The sequence below is a fragment of the Pseudophryne corroboree genome, chromosome 6 (genome assembly GCF_028390025.1).
Source record: "Pseudophryne corroboree isolate aPseCor3 chromosome 6, aPseCor3.hap2, whole genome shotgun sequence".
NCBI lineage: Eukaryota > Metazoa > Chordata > Amphibia > Anura > Myobatrachidae > Pseudophryne > Pseudophryne corroboree.
Window position 1 is genome coordinate 779,997,650 of NC_086449.1, and position 18,966 is coordinate 780,016,615.

At 42.5% G+C, this 18,966-nt stretch overlaps 1 protein-coding gene and 3 long non-coding RNA genes across 5 annotated transcripts in view; 1 reads left to right on the forward strand and 3 right to left on the reverse strand.

Annotated features, from left to right (window-relative positions):
- The window catches only part of PCBD2 (pterin-4 alpha-carbinolamine dehydratase 2), a 164,030-nt gene that overhangs the window by 35,149 nt on the left and 109,915 nt on the right, over positions 1–18,966 (reverse strand). The gene's annotated exons all lie outside the window — the stretch shown is intronic.
- LOC134935723 (uncharacterized) lies at positions 2,165–2,684 on the reverse strand. The gene is made up of 3 exons (XR_010180369.1): positions 2,622–2,684; positions 2,452–2,513; positions 2,165–2,280 (listed from the first exon to the last, which is right to left on the reverse strand). It is a non-coding gene; the product is annotated as an uncharacterized LOC134935723 (long non-coding RNA).
- Positions 7,049–7,444, reverse strand: LOC134935724 (uncharacterized). Its single transcript, XR_010180370.1, has 2 exons — positions 7,336–7,444; positions 7,049–7,164 (listed from the first exon to the last, which is right to left on the reverse strand). It is a non-coding gene; the product is annotated as an uncharacterized LOC134935724 (long non-coding RNA).
- Positions 7,546–7,941, forward strand: LOC134935725 (uncharacterized). Its single transcript, XR_010180371.1, has 2 exons — positions 7,546–7,654; positions 7,826–7,941. It is a non-coding gene; the product is annotated as an uncharacterized LOC134935725 (long non-coding RNA).

Consider the following 18,966-nt stretch of genomic DNA (forward strand, 5'->3'; position numbering starts at 1 on the left):
GAAGGAACTGAGTAGGGAATTCAATGCATGGTGACAGCTCAAAGGCTAGCCTCACTGTCTCTAAACCTTCCCTGTGGGGGATCACGGTATAAAGAGAGGCTACATCCATGGTAGCCAAAAGAGAACCACTGTCAACCTGAATATCTGTCAGACTCTCCAAAAAGTGACTGGTGTCACGTAAATAGCTAGGTATACGTTGGACTAATGGCTGTAAAACACTGTCGAGAAACCGCGCTAGTGGCTGAAGTAAAGAACCCTCAGCCGCGATGATCGGTCGTCCAGGGGGCTGTGCTAATGATTTATGTATCTTCGGTAGAAGATATATGACAGGACATCGTGGGTTTTCAACCGTCAGGAATGATCTAAGATCATCACTAATCCAACGATGCTCATGACCCAATTTGATGATCCTGTCAACCTTCGCCTTAATCCGAGGTACAGGATTACAATTCAATTTCTCATAAGTGGATCTATCAGCTAATTGTCTGGTCACCTCGCTGTCATAGTCCCCCCAATTTTGGACCACGACAGCGCCGCCCTTATCAGCCGGTCTAATGACCAGATGCTTAGCATCCCGAAGCTGTTTCAGGGCCTTCCGTTCTGGAACAGATAAGTTGTCATATGAACGCCTAATAGGCTTCCCCTTAGTCTCCTGTTGTACAAGACGTAAAAACGTCCGTATACTCGAGTTCGAGGAGGGAGGATCAAAATTAGACTTACTTTTAAACGGGCTTCTAGATGTATGTGTGGATTTATCAGCGAAGAATTCTCGTAATCGGAGGGATCTCCCGAACTTATACTGATCAATAGTTTGTTGAAAGGGGTCAGGAGCACAGGTAGGGACAAATGAAAGCCCCCTAGAGAGTAGTTTTAATTGAGCTTCATCGAGAGTGGTGTCAGAAAGATTAAACACCATATCTAACTGCGTCTGCGCCTCCCCCTTCGACGGTTTGTACCCCCCTCTCCTCGCATGCGGTCGATGCCGCTTCTTAGCATACGGCTGTGTATAGTATGTCGGTCTGTACCTTGTTCTAAAAAATTGTTACTATTGTCGGAGTGACCCTCATGGTGGTCCGTATCTGAAGTGGACCGTGAAGACCCATAATCTCTAGGATATGGAGTAGCTCGTTGTCTCCTGCCGGGGCGTCCCTGTCTCTCATGTACGGAATTCCCTAACAACCATCGATAGACAGCATGGTTCTGGTAATCATTACCAACCGTAGTTAGTTTCTTCCTTTTAAACGATATTAATTCTTTACGGTAAGTGTCAATCTGAGTGGTTAGTCGCTCATTCCAATCCTGGGATTTATCATCCCTGAGCGATGCTGTCAGTATGGTGATAGTCGTCTCAGATTCTATCTGCACTTTCTTCAACTCCTGCCCTACTTCCTCAACCACCAGTGCTATCAGATCTAACGAGCATTTGTTGAGGACACCGCACCAGCGACTACAAAACACGGGGTTGTTACGCCCTAACGTAGGGATGTTGGTAATGCGAAATCCTCGTGGGATTTGTTTTTTTCTAAGATATTCGGACAAAAACTGTCCGTGAAGAGTGAGATCCACCTCCCTCTGTCTATGTTTCAATATTTTATAGTAGGTATCAGCTGGTGTTTCAGCCGGTAGGGACTCGAAATCGAGTTTATCAAACAACAATTTTTCTCTCTCCTCGTCCGTGAACGAGACAGTGCCAACCTCAGCCTGAGCCAACAAACCATCGTCCATGAGGTATACTCCCCCTTGTGCCATATTGGTGTAATATAATCAAACAATTAAATATAATCTGTAAATAAATATAAATACAATCAGAACATAAATATAAATGATCACAGAGGTTTAGTCACACGCGAATCACCAATGGCGTCACGTGTAACAACGCCCTACAGTCAATTATTGATTATTCAAACATAGATATGAAATATCCCTTGGATCGTAGTGACCAAAATCTAAGCATAAATGTCCTTCAATATGATGGGTGTCAGGAAATACTCGCTTCATCGAAAAAGCGGGTACTATATATCCATGGGTTGTCCTGCACTCACATCACCAAATCTTTCTTCACCGGGCGGGTGCTCCTAATGGGCCATAAGGTCCACTAATACTATAGAAACAAGTCCATCGAAGTGGAGGTGCACTCTCGCAATGATAGAAACATACACAATGGTAAAATCAATCGTCACCGAAGCTTTAATCGTGTCGACGTTTCGGTCCGTAACCGGACCTTTCTCAAGACAGGTGACACATCAGTTCAATTTGAGTCATCATATGATACACGTACATCTGCAAGGACAATATACATAGTTATGATCACAAGCCTCACCGGTCCCTGGAAAAACCTGCACCAACAGATAAACAGAAGAAAAAAACGCCACCAAAGAGGTGATAATAAATAACACCAATAGTGTCCCCAGTCACCTAAGTGATAGGGTATGACACCTCATAATTCCATACCTAAAACGTCTGGTTAAATCCACGATAATGGATTAGTGTAACAGACTCCAGCGTATCTTGAACTGTGATCAACAAAGAGAGGACACATGTATAAATATACACCAGCAATTGTGGTAACATAGGGTAAAACCATTCATCTGGGCAATCACCCCCACACACAGTGCAAATACCTTAATGTGTGTCATCTTCTTACAATGATGCAGCCATAGGTGTAGAGTACACCCATATAGCCAAAGCTGTCAGAAAAGTTATTCAGATCAATATAGATACAGTGCTGGTGCCCGTATAAAGTAGAATAGTCAAATATTGTTACTTACTCAGTCAGATGGAGGCTGTGCTTGTGGCTGCATAGCCCTCCAATCAACTGGGTGGGGATTAAATAGTAAATCGGCCGGAAGTATCCGAAAAACCGGAAATACCCCACTCGTGCCTAATGCTCTCTCTACTCAGTCCAAATCCTGCCCACACTGATCACCCATAACGTGGTTGAACAGTGTATAGAGCACTGTAACCACTCACTGTGTACACTAGACCGCCGCGGCCGCTATTCGTCTATTGCGGTCCACGGACCGGAAGTGACGCCGGTTTGCGTTCCACCGTCCCGGAAGTCGCGGTGGAACGCACAACCGCAGAACACAGATCATTGTTGCACCTGTGGTGCCATGATCACAAAATAGAATCAAAAAACGGCACCACTGAGTAATCGAACATGGTGCAAACATACAACTGATTCCATATAATTAGAAAACAAACATATATGACTAGACAGTAATAGTTTATTACCAAACAATGGCAATTATGTGTGTGAGAAGCACATGAAACAAAGTACTGTTGCCATGTGCACACACACAATCAAAAATGAGGGTGCTGGGTGAACCAGAGACCGGTGAGTTCACAGGGGTGGCGGACTGCGCCGCAATACATAACACACAAATTTATACATCATATACACCACTGAATGATAGGCACTAAATTAATCAAAGTATTACTCAAGATAACCAGGACATCAATATAATGTGTCTGGCCACCCGTATAAACCAATTAATACAAGGTAAACAGAATCGAATACCAATATCGAGCCATCCACCTAGATAACCCGCAGGGATAATACAAACACACAGGAGGATTGAATCTATAGAAACACATTAAGTGGATTACCCTCATTCAAACCTCTGGGGGTAACTGTATCTAAAGTGTGAATCCAATAGCTCTCACGCCGTTTTAACGCTAGAGTCCTATCCCCACCTAAGGATTTAGGTGGGATCCAATCGATAAGTCTACATTTCATACTAGCCACCTGATGTCGTGCTTGTAGACAATGGCGAGCCACAGGCTTATCAGTCTGTCCAGTCAAAAGTGCCGTATGGATCGAAGATCTGTGATTTGCCATACGGTCTCGGAAAGCCCTTGTGGTCAATCCCACATAGCATAGTCCACATGGACATATAAGCATATAGATCACATAATCGAGACGACAGTGTAAATGGTACTTGATTTTAATAGTTTTCCCTGTGTGTGGATGGGAGAATGTTGCTCCAGTCAACATGGACCGGCACGTGGTGCAGCCCCCACAGGAGAAACAACCTGGTTTAGCCTGCATCAATGGGACAGAGGTTTTAACAAACTCAGCAGGAAACATAGTTGGACGCATAAGTAGCTGTTTTAGGTTAGCCCCTCGCCTATAGGCCATCATGGGTGCTTTAACCTGTGTAAAAGGTAAATCTTTATCAGTCGACAGAATAGGCCAATGGCGACGTACCGCCTTACTGATCTTAGATGAGTTCCTGTCATACTGCGTGCAGAATACCATCCTATTCTCTTTCTTCTTCTTAGGGATGGTTCCAGAAAAAAGACCTGTCGCCTTCTCAAGACACATCTTGAGAGTCCCAGCCGAATACCCTCTCTCTAAGAAGCGAGTGGTAATCTCAGTGCACTGTTCATGCCTACGATCTACCTCTGAGTTAATCCTCATAGCTCTTAGATACTGGGAGATGGGCAAACTGTCTTTAAGGGCTGGAGGATGATTGCTCGATGCCAATAGTAAGGAATTGCGATCTGTCGATTTACGATATAACGTAGTTAATAAGCTGGAACCCGAGACCATTACAGTAACGTCTAAAAAATTAATCTCCAATCCTGAACACACAGCAGTAAAACGGATCGGGCTAGTTAAGGCATTGAGTTCTGCCACCATAGCATTGAATTCGGCCTCAGTTCCCTGCCAAATCAAAAAAATGTCATCAATGAATCTCCGGAAAAATGCAATCTTATGCCCAAAGCGGGGTTGTATGTGGGTCTTCTCATACCACGCCATAAAAAGGTTGGCATACGATGGGGCCAAATTAGACCCCATCGCCGTGCCAGATAACTGCAAGAAAAAATCATTTTTATACATGAAGTGGTTATTCGTGAGAACCAATTCAATAAGTTCAAGAAGGAACTGAGTAGGGAATTCAATGCATGGTGACAGCTCAAAGGCTAGCCTCACTGTCTCTAAACCTTCCCTGTGGGGGATCACGGTATAAAGAGAGGCTACATCCATGGTAGCCAAAAGAGAACCACTGTCAACCTGAATATCTGTCAGACTCTCCAAAAAGTGACTGGTGTCACGTAAATAGCTAGGTATACGTTGGACTAATGGCTGTAAAACACTGTCGAGAAACCGCGCTAGTGGCTGAAGTAAAGAACCCTCAGCCGCGATGATCGGTCGTCCAGGGGGCTGTGCTAATGATTTATGTATCTTCGGTAGAAGATATATGACAGGACATCGTGGGTTTTCAACCGTCAGGAATGATCTAAGATCATCACTAATCCAACGATGCTCATGACCCAATTTGATGATCCTGTCAACCTTCGCCTTAATCCGAGGTACAGGATTACAATTCAATTTCTCATAAGTGGATCTATCAGCTAATTGTCTGGTCACCTCGCTGTCATAGTCCCCCCAATTTTGGACCACGACAGCGCCGCCCTTATCAGCCGGTCTAATGACCAGATGCTTAGCATCCCGAAGCTGTTTCAGGGCCTTCCGTTCTGGAACAGATAAGTTGTCATATGAACGCCTAATAGGCTTCCCCTTAGTCTCCTGTTGTACAAGACGTAAAAACGTCCGTATACTCGAGTTCGAGGAGGGAGGATCAAAATTAGACTTACTTTTAAACGGGCTTCTAGATGTATGTGTGGATTTATCAGCGAAGAATTCTCGTAATCGGAGGGATCTCCCGAACTTATACTGATCAATAGTTTGTTGAAAGGGGTCAGGAGCACAGGTAGGGACAAATGAAAGCCCCCTAGAGAGTAGTTTTAATTGAGCTTCATCGAGAGTGGTGTCAGAAAGATTAAACACCATATCTAACTGCGTCTGCGCCTCCCCCTTCGACGGTTTGTACCCCCCTCTCCTCGCATGCGGTCGATGCCGCTTCTTAGCATACGGCTGTGTATAGTATGTCGGTCTGTACCTTGTTCTAAAAAATTGTTACTATTGTCGGAGTGACCCTCATGGTGGTCCGTATCTGAAGTGGACCGTGAAGACCCATAATCTCTAGGATATGGAGTAGCTCGTTGTCTCCTGCCGGGGCGTCCCTGTCTCTCATGTACGGAATTCCCTAACAACCATCGATAGACAGCATGGTTCTGGTAATCATTACCAACCGTAGTTAGTTTCTTCCTTTTAAACGATATTAATTCTTTACGGTAAGTGTCAATCTGAGTGGTTAGTCGCTCATTCCAATCCTGGGATTTATCATCCCTGAGCGATGCTGTCAGTATGGTGATAGTCGTCTCAGATTCTATCTGCACTTTCTTCAACTCCTGCCCTACTTCCTCAACCACCAGTGCTATCAGATCTAACGAGCATTTGTTGAGGACACCGCACCAGCGACTACAAAACACGGGGTTGTTACGCCCTAACGTAGGGATGTTGGTAATGCGAAATCCTCGTGGGATTTGTTTTTTTCTAAGATATTCGGACAAAAACTGTCCGTGAAGAGTGAGATCCACCTCCCTCTGTCTATGTTTCAATATTTTATAGTAGGTATCAGCTGGTGTTTCAGCCGGTAGGGACTCGAAATCGAGTTTATCAAACAACAATTTTTCTCTCTCCTCGTCCGTGAACGAGACAGTGCCAACCTCAGCCTGAGCCAACAAACCATCGTCCATGAGGTATACTCCCCCTTGTGCCATATTGGTGTAATATAATCAAACAATTAAATATAATCTGTAAATAAATATAAATACAATCAGAACATAAATATAAATGATCACAGAGGTTTAGTCACACGCGAATCACCAATGGCGTCACGTGTAACAACGCCCTACAGTCAATTATTGATTATTCAAACATAGATATGAAATATCCCTTGGATCGTAGTGACCAAAATCTAAGCATAAATGTCCTTCAATATGATGGGTGTCAGGAAATACTCGCTTCATCGAAAAAGCGGGTACTATATATCCATGGGTTGTCCTGCACTCACATCACCAAATCTTTCTTCACCGGGCGGGTGCTCCTAATGGGCCATAAGGTCCACTAATACTATAGAAACAAGTCCATCGAAGTGGAGGTGCACTCTCGCAATGATAGAAACATACACAATGGTAAAATCAATCGTCACCGAAGCTTTAATCGTGTCGACGTTTCGGTCCGTAACCGGACCTTTCTCAAGACAGGTGACACATCAGTTCAATTTGAGTCATCATATGATACACGTACATCTGCAAGGACAATATACATAGTTATGATCACAAGCCTCACCGGTCCCTGGAAAAACCTGCACCAACAGATAAACAGAAGAAAAAAACGCCACCAAAGAGGTGATAATAAATAACACCAATAGTGTCCCCAGTCACCTAAGTGATAGGGTATGACACCTCATAATTCCATACCTAAAACGTCTGGTTAAATCCACGATAATGGATTAGTGTAACAGACTCCAGCGTATCTTGAACTGTGATCAACAAAGAGAGGACACATGTATAAATATACACCAGCAATTGTGGTAACATAGGGTAAAACCATTCATCTGGGCAATCACCCCCACGCACTGTGTGTGGGGGTGATTGCCCAGATGAATGGTTTTACCCTATGTTACCACAATTGCTGGTGTATATTTATACATGTGTCCTCTCTTTGTTGATCACAGTTCAAGATACGCTGGAGTCTGTTACACTAATCCATTATCGTGGATTTAACCAGACGTTTTAGGTATGGAATTATGAGGTGTCATACCCTATCACTTAGGTGACTGGGGACACTATTGGTGTTATTTATTATCACCTCTTTGGTGGCGTTTTTTTCTTCTGTTTATCTGTTGGTGCAGGTTTTTCCAGGGACCGGTGAGGCTTGTGATCATAACTATGTATATTGTCCTTGCAGATGTACGTGTATCATATGATGACTCAAATTGAACTGATGTGTCACCTGTCTTGAGAAAGGTCCGGTTACGGACCGAAACGTCGACACGATTAAAGCTTCGGTGACGATTGATTTTACCATTGTGTATGTTTCTATCATTGCGAGAGTGCACCTCCACTTCGATGGACTTGTTTCTATATATATATATATATATATATATATATATATATATATATATATATATATATATATATATATATATATATATATATATATATATATATATATATATCTAGCACAATGATCTGGGGGCGCTAATACTGATGTTCCTAATTAGAATCAATCACCTTCACAGAAGATACGTAGATGTAAAAGACCTTACTTTCATATAATTTATTCACATTAACAATGTTAAAAATTTAAATACACAATGGTATATCAGTAATGTCTGTACAATTTCACAGAAATAAACAATTTTGCATTTGTTCAAAATGCAGTACAGATGTTGAAAATAACATAAACCCAACACGTTTCGTCCCGAAGGACTTCCTCAGGGGTAAAGATCGAATGCCCAAAAACAAGCGTAGTTAATGTAACTTGATAAAATGAGTACACCGTTGGTTGTTCCAACTTGGATTAATCAGACTGTATTTAGCATATACAGTTAATTTCTCCAATAGGTAAAACATCCTTAAGAGGTTAAAAAGAGGCCAACAAAATATGTTGGACCAATGGAATAAGGGCAATGGGCAACACTGAACTCTTAACAGGCAATCAAAAAGGCACAGAGTTCAGTGAAAAAAAAAAAAATATATATATATATATATATATCTCTATGGTGTGTACCGTTTGGTGTGCTTTACCCTGCCCTTTGTTCAAAACCATGTGATGCCACACAGTTTGAACGGAGCTGAGAGTTCCAAAAAAATAATAAATAAATAAAATAATATAAATAATAAGAATATATATATATATATATATATATATATATATATATACATACACACACACACAGGTTGAGTATCCCTTATCCAAAATGTGACGCCACAGTTTGAACGGAGCTGAGAGTTCCAAAAAAAAAAAAATTATTATAATATATATATATATATATATACATATACATACATACATACATACACACATATATATATACATAAACACGCACACACAGGTTGAGTATCCCTTATCCAAAATGCTTGGGACCAGAGGTATTTTGGATATGGGATTTTTCCGCAGTTTGGAATAATTGCATAGCATAATGAGATATCATGGCGATAGGACCCTAGTCTAAGCACAGAATGCATTTATGTTACATATACACCTTATACACACAGCCTGAAGGTCATTTAATACAATCTTTTTAATAACTTTGTGTATTAAACATAGTTTGTGTACATTGAGCCATCAAAAAACAAAGTGTTCACTATCTCACTCTCACTTAAAAAAGTCCGTATTCCGCAATATTTGGATATGGGATACTCAACCTGTATATTATATATATATATATATATATATATATATATATATATATATATATATATAAACTTGAAACAATATTGGGAGCTGTGAGATGGTCAAAATTGACTGGAAATTATTGTTATTGAGGTTACTAATACTCTAGGAATAACAAAAAAAAAGGGCAAATTATATAATTTTCGTTTTTTGTCAATATTTGAAATATAAATCAGATGACGATTCCAGCAAAAATGCGTACATACCCGAGGTAATGCCTAGGTGCATGCCACAACAAAGTTACATACAGACGCAGAACTGGTTGCACTCTTGAGACTTCTCAATTAAATGTGTATGAAGCTTGTAGAGCTTAAATCAGACGTTTCAGTTTATTAGTAAACCTTTTTTCAAGGATACACAGTGTACAGTGCATCCGGAAAGTATTCACAGCGCTTCACTTTTTCCACATTATATTACAGCCTTATTCCAAACTGGAATAAATTCATTTTCCCTCAAAATTCTACACACAATACCCCATAATGACAACATGAAAAACGATTTTGTGAGATTTTTGCAAATTTATTAAAAATAAAACACTAAGAAATCACATGTACATAAGTATTCACAGCCTTTGCCCAATACTTTGTTAATGCACCTTTGGCAGCAATTACAGCCTCAAGACTTTTTGAATATGATGCCACAAGCTTGGCACACCTATCTTTGGGCAGTTTCGCACATTCTTTTTTGCAGCACCTCTCAAGCTCCATCAGGTTGGATGGGAAGCGTAGGTGCACAGCTATTTTCAGATCTCTTCAGAGATGTTCCAATCGGATTCAAAACTGGGCTCTGGTTGGCCACTCAAGGACATTCACAGAGTTGTCCTGAAGACACTCCTTTGATATCTTGACTGTGTGCTTAGGGTCATTGTCCTGCTGAAAGATGAACCATCGCCCCAGTCTGAGGTCAAGAGCGCTCTTGAGCAGGTTATCATACAGGATGTCTCTGTACATTGCTGCATTCATCTTTCCCTCTATCCTGACTAGTCTTGCAGTTCCTGCCGCTGGAAAACATCCCCACAGCATGATGCTGCCACCACCATGCTTCACTGTAGGGATGGTATTGGCCTAGTGATGAGCGGTGCCTGGTTTCCTCCAAACAGGACGACTGGCATTCACGCCAAAGAGTTCAATCTTTGTCTCATCAGACCAGAGAATTTTGTTTCTCATGGTCTGAGAGTCCTTCAGGTGCATTTTGGCAAACTCCAGGCAGGCTGCCATGTGCTTTTTACTAAGGAGTGGCTTCCGTCTGGCCACTCTACCCTAGAGGCCTGATTGGTGGATTGCTGCAGAGATGGTTGTCCTTCTGGAAGGAAGGTTCTCCTCTCTCCACAGAGGAATGCTGTAGCTCTGACAGAGTGACCATCGGGTTCTTGGTCACCTCCCTGACTAGGGCTCTTCTACCCCAGTCGCTCAATTTAGATGGGCAGCCAGCTCTAGGAAGAGTCCTGGTGGTTCCAAACTTCTTCCATTTACGGATGATGGAGGCCACTGTGCTCATTGGGATCTTCAAAGCAGCAGATATTTTTCTGTACCCTTCCCCAGATTTGTGCCTCCAGACAAACCTGTCTCGGAGGTCTACAGACAATTCCTTTGACTTCATGCTTTGTTTGTGCTCAGACATGCACTGTCAAGTGTGAGAACTTATATAGACAGGTGTGTGCCTTTCCAAATCATGTCCAATCAACTAAATTTACCACAGGTGGACTCCAATTAAGCTGTAGGGACATCTCAAGGATGATCAGTGGAAACATGATGCACCTTAGCTCAATTTTGAGCTTCATGGCAAAGACTGAATACTTCTGTATATGTGATTTCTTAGTTTTTTATTTTTAATAAATTTGCAAACATCTCAAAAAAACTTTTTTCACATTGTCATTATGAGGAATTGTGTATAGAATTTTAGTGGAAAAAATGAATGTATTCCATTTTGGAATAAGGCTGTAACATAACAAAATGTGGAAAAAGTGAAGCGCTGTGAATAGTTTCCAGATACACTGTATACTGTACACTACCAATAAGATCAGCATCATATTTTCATGTGTTACTTCCACTCACACAGATCAGACTGGATGAGGGACACTTCAACTTCACCATGTAGCTAGGTTTTTCTTTCCTGTTTTGAGCAAACACTTTTTTTTTGTTCCAAAACAGATGACAAACACTGCTGTGCTGGTCTTTATTTTTGTCTTGGTCAACATTTTATTGGCTTTCTCGTTCTGTCATTTAGCATTTCCTTTCTGCAAGATAATAAGTCTCCTACTGTATGTTCCGTGACACCCGACACAGATACCGAGTAATGTCTGGGAAATAAATAATCAGGCATCACTGATCTTTATATAATATAAAATTTTATTTATTTTTAGTATTATATTTGTTTTGAAGCTGGATTTGTAATTGGCCTATTTCTACAGACTCTGTACATGTCTGGTTCAAAACATAGAACATTTAAGATGGTATGGTTACATGCCATCGCTGAGCTTGTAGCAAGTCGATCCCGCCATTGTGATGGCCATCTCTAATAAGTAGGAACCATCATTATAATGCCTAACAGAACCAAGCGTAATGATAGGGTATGCACAAAGCATTACATTGAATATGTATTGGGTGTTCTTGGGGGTTGACTGAGAGATGGTTATTCAGATAGACATACGGAGCTGGTCCTTCTTATAGAAGCGTAACAGGAGCGCTGTGGGCATTATGCTCAGGGCCAGGCTGGCCATCTGGCCCTTCTGGCAAAAGACAGAAGGTCCGATGGCCTGTTGGGCCACTCCGGCCTAAAAGCCTGGCCACACCATACAGGGGATGGCCGAGCAGCTACACCCCCCAGGTGCTCTGCTCGGCTGAGAGACATGGGGGCGTGCCATGAGGCAGAGCCCTATGAGCGGAGACCACGACCCCCTTGCCATGCGCAGGTATATGCAGCCACTGGCTCTTTCTCGCCGCAGTCCGTCCCTGGTGTCAATCAAGTGTTTGCATACTCAGATGCTTAATCGCTCAGACAAAAAAATCTTCACCTAGCATAGGGGTGGTGCACGTTTCAATGGTGCGACTGATGGTGCCATCTAAAGCTGCAACAAACACGACTACCGCATCCGAAGAGGCTCTAAGTGGGTATCTCAGTCCTTGCACCATCATACGTATGGGTGTACACCAGGAAAGGGCTAGTAGCAGTAATTGCATAAAGTCGCAGACATGCGACCAGCTAAAAACGCACAGACCCTTTTTACGAGAGAGTTCAGAGGCTAGATACAAAATTGGTTAAGGGGTTAGAGGCACTGTATTACGAAGCGAGGCTTACTAGGTTGAATATGTATACACTAGAAAAGAGGCGTCTAGGAGGAGACATTAATATCTTCAAATATATAAAGGGACTTTACAAAGAGCTATCAGGTGATTTATTTATTGAGAGAACGCTCCACAGCACACGCGTTCACCCTCTGAGGCTAGAGGAGAGCAAATTTTGCATCTAACGTAGGAAAGGGTTCTTCACAGTAAGGGCCGGAAGGATTTGGAACTCTGCCACAGAAGGTAGAAAAATGGTGGACTCCGTAAATACATTTAAAAATGGATTAGCTAAATTTCTAACTGAAAAAGATATCCAAGGATACAGCATTTAAAATATTATTTTGGGAAGAGCACAAATTATAGTTGTTAATTAGTCTTAAAACTTCACTTCAACAGGGACATTATAGTAAACTCTGCTTAATACAGAATAGGGTAAGAAAATGGGCAATTTTTCAACCTCATTAACGATGTTACTATGGGGGTAATTCAGACTGGAGCTCTGCAGTGATCGCTCTGAGTTACTATGCACAGGGCGCACTGCACATGTGCAGCCAGTCGTGGGCGCAGTTACAATGCGCAGAGGCGGTTGTGGGGCGAGAGGAGGCGTGCCAACAGCGTTAGAACGGCGCTGGCGTGGTTCGGACAACGTAGGCGTGTCCGGACTGTTGGGGGGGCGTGACGCGGCAGCTGCGTGATGTCACACGCAGCTCCTGTGACCCGGAAGGCAGCGGGTAGCTCCCTGCCAGAGCGCAGGAGCTGCGCAGGTAGGGAGCTACTAACCAGGCACAAAAGCATCGCCGCCGTGGGGGTGGGGGGGGGGGGGGGGGGGGGGGGAGAGAGGGCCTGACACATACTTACCAACATTCTGGCTGCTCTCTGCGGGAGAGAGCAGCCAGGTCGGCTCAACAGGCGGGCCAGGAGCACTTTGACGAATGGAGGGGGTGGGCCGGAGGCAGTGCAGGGGCGGAGCAAGAGCGGGACAGGGGCGGAGCAAGGGCGGGACGGGGCATGGTTACGGCGATGCCTTCTTTAAGCCACGCCCCCACTCTGTCATGCCGCGATCACCGGCATTACAATGCAGGGGGCGTGGCTACGGTGACGCGAATCAGCAAGAATCGCGTCATTGTCTGCCCAGACCGCCCACTTTACACACAAAGTGGGCGGACGGGCAGGGGGGACCCCGTCAAATCGGGAGACTTGCCTGCTCTTCCGGGGGGCCGGGAGGGTCACCCGATTTTCGGGAGCCTCCCGGCCATTCCGGGAGAGTAGGCAAGTATGGCCTGACATGCGGGGTGGACTCTAAATTATCAACTCTGAATTATCCCCTGAATTATCTCCTATGTTCATTCGCTCTTTATACAGCAATTACTGGAGGATTAAAACAAACCTTACATTTTCCCCGTGAGCTTTGCTTTAGACAAATATAATATCAGTAATGTCATTTTTTGAATCTGAATTGAAGAGACCCCTAGTTTACAGCGGGCTGCATAATCTCGTTCTGCAGTAGCACATTCATACCATAAACCCAGCACTGGCATATACTGAATTCTACATTGTACTGTAACTTCACAAATTGACCACGCTCTCTTAAGACTCTCTCTTTTCAGAAAAGGGTGGGACGAACGATACGCTGCACCTCAGATCCAGTAACTTGGCAAAGCTTAAGGCAACTTGCAAAGTCTCTTAACTAATCTCATAATATCTTTGGTCTCGCACTTCCTTAAGCATGCAGCCAAAAAACTATCCTATGCCCGGTAAGAGATATGGCACTTGGAGCACAAATCTTGGCCAGCGCTGTCTTAAGTAATGAATCCGCATAATAATCCTACTGTATGGACGCCATTTATCAGCCAGCAAGCCGAAGCGATTTAATAACGTATTATTATTACGAGCCTAAGTACTTAATTAGATTGGCCGAGCACTTTATTGTAACACTGTGAGCTAGATTTTCTAGAAAGGGCAAAGAGGATAATGCTGCAGAATATCATTAGTGTGTGTGCGTGCATCGCCTCTGGAGTAAGTTAAACTACACATTACAATAAATGCATATATTCTGGCCACACTAACTATTCCTTGGCTAACTTGAGAGGTCTGCTCGGTTACTTAACGCAATCTATCCACTCCTTGATGGCCTCTCCATGTTCTGGTTCTCCGAGGACTGTCCCGGTTTTTCATGCCAGAAATCTGCAGAAATGTAGATTTTAATTTCCTAGAACTCAGATTCCTAATTGAACCAATTAACTAGAACCAATGGGAGTAGGTTGCTCGGTTTTACAGCATTCATAACCCGATGCAAACAATGGAGTGGCCATAATGGACTGAGCAAATGTCAAATAATTATATTTTTAGGTTTTTTTTATTCCTGTTTTTCCTAGATATTTTATTAAATAGGGAGCACAAACGTCAAAATATACAGAGTGGAGAATACATATATAGATCAGAGAAAGATATGAACGGGGGATCCTGAGAGTACATATGCAACTGAAAGTACCAGCTTGTAGATGGGCACAAGTTGGAATTGGAAGGAGGAGTATGTGGAAGAAGAGGACAGGGTGGAGCCAGGAAGGAACCATCCAGTTCTAGAACCAACAGTGGAGAGGGTGGGGTATAGAAGATCTACACTGTCTAAACAGATGGTCAATAGGTCAACACCATATGGTCAACTTGCATTTGGTCAATAGGTGAAAGGTCAACACTGGCTAAGGTCAACATGGTCAAAAGGATGATATGACAATGGTCAACGCATTTTGGTTTCTTTTGTCCACATCTTGTATATTTCCTTGTTCTGCAACCACCATAGATACAAACATAGACCCTTGAAGGCTCGCTTAGCCCGCCATGCTTCGGGCAAAGTGGCTCATTCTACTACCGCTGCACTCGCCACAGGTTACTATTCCTAATCGTAGTTCACGTGGATTATAAATAAAGAGAATGTTGGGAAAACGTGAGAAACATGAGAAACATGGCATGTGTTGACCATTGTTATGTCGACCATATGGTATTGACCTATTGACTGTATGACTAGATAGTGTAGATCCATCATCCGGATACCAAGTGGAGAGTTGGGGGTCAGATCTGAAAAACAGTTGCCAGGGATCCAAAGTCCTAAAAAGAAGCAGTAACCAAAAAGTTTTTAAACTTTAATTGTATAATCAAAATTAACAAACCCATAGTTGCCAAACTCTGGATAAAGGTATTGCAGAGTTACAAAAGATGGTTGTGATGGAGTCCAAGCGGCATGTGCACCATGTCGGATTTAATCATTGAGGCATATGATGCAGGCGGATGGGGGGGGGGGGTTCTCAATCAGCATCTGATCAGAAACGGAGCTTAAAACAGCGGTCTCTCCCATACATATGATCGCTTGCCCAACAAATTCCAGGCTAAATCTGCCTTCTGATAAGAATATACTCAGTCAGAGCCGTAAAAACTTTGGGAATAAATAAATTTACAGCAGATATGAAAGTTAAAAAATCGCTGGTCACAATCAGTTTTGTTTTCTTGTTCATTGTGACTACTTTGGGTTATATTTACGAAGCGGCCCCGTCATTTTAAATAGGTCTGTTTGTCATTGGATTGATCCATCTTTTAATAAATCAAAAGTTTTAGAGGGAAAAAAAATGCAGATCAATTTTTTTTTAATTGTGATCCATGTGCCAAAAGTATAAGCTTATTTAAGGATGGAAGTTAAGAATCCATTTCTTGGACCCACCAATTATCATAGGTATAGTCAGAAATATATGGGAAGTAATGATCAAGAAAGTCCAAAATTCATTCCATCTGTTTAACAAGGCTCTAGAAGTACCAGTAAAGCACATTCAGGAAGCGGTATGTAGGTGTATTATACAGGAGCAATGCCTGGCTTTAACTCCATATTTTGCATTCTATATTTTTATTAAATACATTTCATATACAGGTTGAGTATCCCATATCCAAATATTCCGAAATATGGAATATTCCGAAATACGGAATTTTTTGAGAGAGAGTGAGATAGTGAAACTTGGTTTTCTGATGACTCAATGTACACAAACTTAGTTTAATACACAAAGTTATTAAAAATATTGTATTAAATGACCTTCAGGTTGTGTGTATAAGGTGTATATGAAACCTAAATGAATTGTGTGTATGTACACACACTTTGTTTAATGCACAAAGTTATTAAAAATATTATATTAAATGACCTTCAGGCTGTGTGTATAAGGTGTATATGAAACATAAATGCATTCTGTGCTTAGACTTGGGTCCTATCGCCATGATATCTCACTATGGTACGCAATTATTCCAAAATACGGAATAATCCGATATCCAAAATGCTTCTGGTCCCAAGCATTTTGGATAAGGGATACTCAACCTGTACTTTAAATTAGTCTTAAAAGTAGAGATTATCTGTGTAACATTTTACTAACTTTCGAAGGCTAAGCGCCAGATTCAATGTAATGTAAACTCAACCCAAGTCCCAATGCATGGGGAATGCTATATGCAAGTGTTCTAAGTTGCAAACATCTATGTGACAGCACTGTCCCGCCCTAACATCCATGAGAATAGCCACCATTGTTGTCATCAGCCCATACTTACCCCATGCTATGTACCAGAAGATCCATCTTTATTTGGTGCCTTCTTTCCATACGCACGACTCAAAATAAAATGTTAGTGTTCATTCTAGCACCCTGCACCTTTCAAATCCTGTGCAGTTCCTCTTTCCTTCCTGGGGTGTCGTTCTCTGCTCTGGTGCTTCTCAGCACACACAGGTCTGTATCTCAGCACTGAGTAACAGATCAGAGTGTGCTGAAAAGCATCACAGCAGAGAGCGACACCCCAGGTAGGAAAGAGGAACTGCACGGATTTTGAAAGGTGCAGGGTTCTAGAATGAACACTACATTTAACTCTGATTACATGCCCACGGCAATCCCAAAACACTGTCCTCTTACAAGTGTCCGCATTGTCGCTGTCCAGCTGCCACCCAGACACGCCCATTTAGCTGCCGCAGAAATAAGTATGGCTATCTCCATTCGTAACTTCCCAAAGATGCACAAGCAGGCCCAGCAAACACACGCGCAGATTGCTTTAATAAATAAATAACTGATTGATGCAGCTGCATTCGGTCTCGTGAGCAACTCAAAATCAGACTCGGCACATTGCAAGTTTTAGTTACTTCCTACAGGAGATGGCTTGGAACACTATGCCAGCTACAAGAAGGAGATACTGAGAATTTGAATTTGTATAAGACATCTGCTGAATGCTGGGAAATAGTGCTTAGCAGTGGTGGCGCCAGAGGTGGGGCTGAAATTCAAATAGGGGAGCCACACCAACTGCCAGTGAGCCCCGGCCAGCGACATTTGCCAGCATTATGGGGTGGGGAGCAGTTGGTATGTACCTCCTATTTGAATTTTGACCTATGCTGCAGCCACGCCTCTGCAGCCGCCACTGCTGCTTGGGATCTATTCATGAAGCAATGAAAAAAAGAGTGGAGAAGTGAGCCTGTGGAGAAGTTGCCCATGGCAACCAATCAGCTGCTCCATACGATTGTAGAGTATGCAAATTATAAATGTTACTTCAATGCTGATTGGATGCCACTTCTCCACACTTTTCACTGCTTCATGAATAGACCCCTTATTAGGGAGATCATTTTGATGGCTGTCTGTCATTTCGGACACAATATTTTGTAAGCTAGCTGTCATGTTAGTATACCCCCAGGGATCGCATGCATAAACTAATCAATGTTCCAAAATGTTGTTTAGATGTTGGTAGACAAAAGCCTATTTGATGAAAAATAAAAATTAAGTCAAGTAGCATGTAATTACCGTAATTAGTAAGTAATGGCCTAAATTTAATTATAAACACTTAAACAGCATTACATAAGTGACAAGAAAATCCTTGTCATAGGTCCCACTATTACAGGACACTGTCTGTAGACCCCCGATTTTACTTTATCGCTCTCCAAACTTTGATAAATATCTCCCTTTATTCACAGAAAGCTTTCATAAATATCCCCCTTGTGCACTTTATGGATCGTTATGCAGTCAGACCCAGGCGCTGCTGCAGTGTGTTTGGATGCATGCAGCACAATCTTCAATGCTCTCCCAGGCAGAGGGAACAAAACTTTTTGGCCTTTACACCAAGTCCATACTCATCACATATAACAGATAACACTGCCCACATTTACATGTTTTGCCCATTGCCATCTTTTTAGGACTCTACCCAGGGACAGAACTGCCACAATTGCAGGATACGGGCCCCTCTTACCTCCAGGTCCCTTAGCCACTCCACCTCTAGTCAAGGACAAGGCTAGAACAGCATTTTTCAACAGGACCTGAAATAGGGATGGTCATCGGTGGGTTATCTATTGATGTATAACCTCAATGGTGT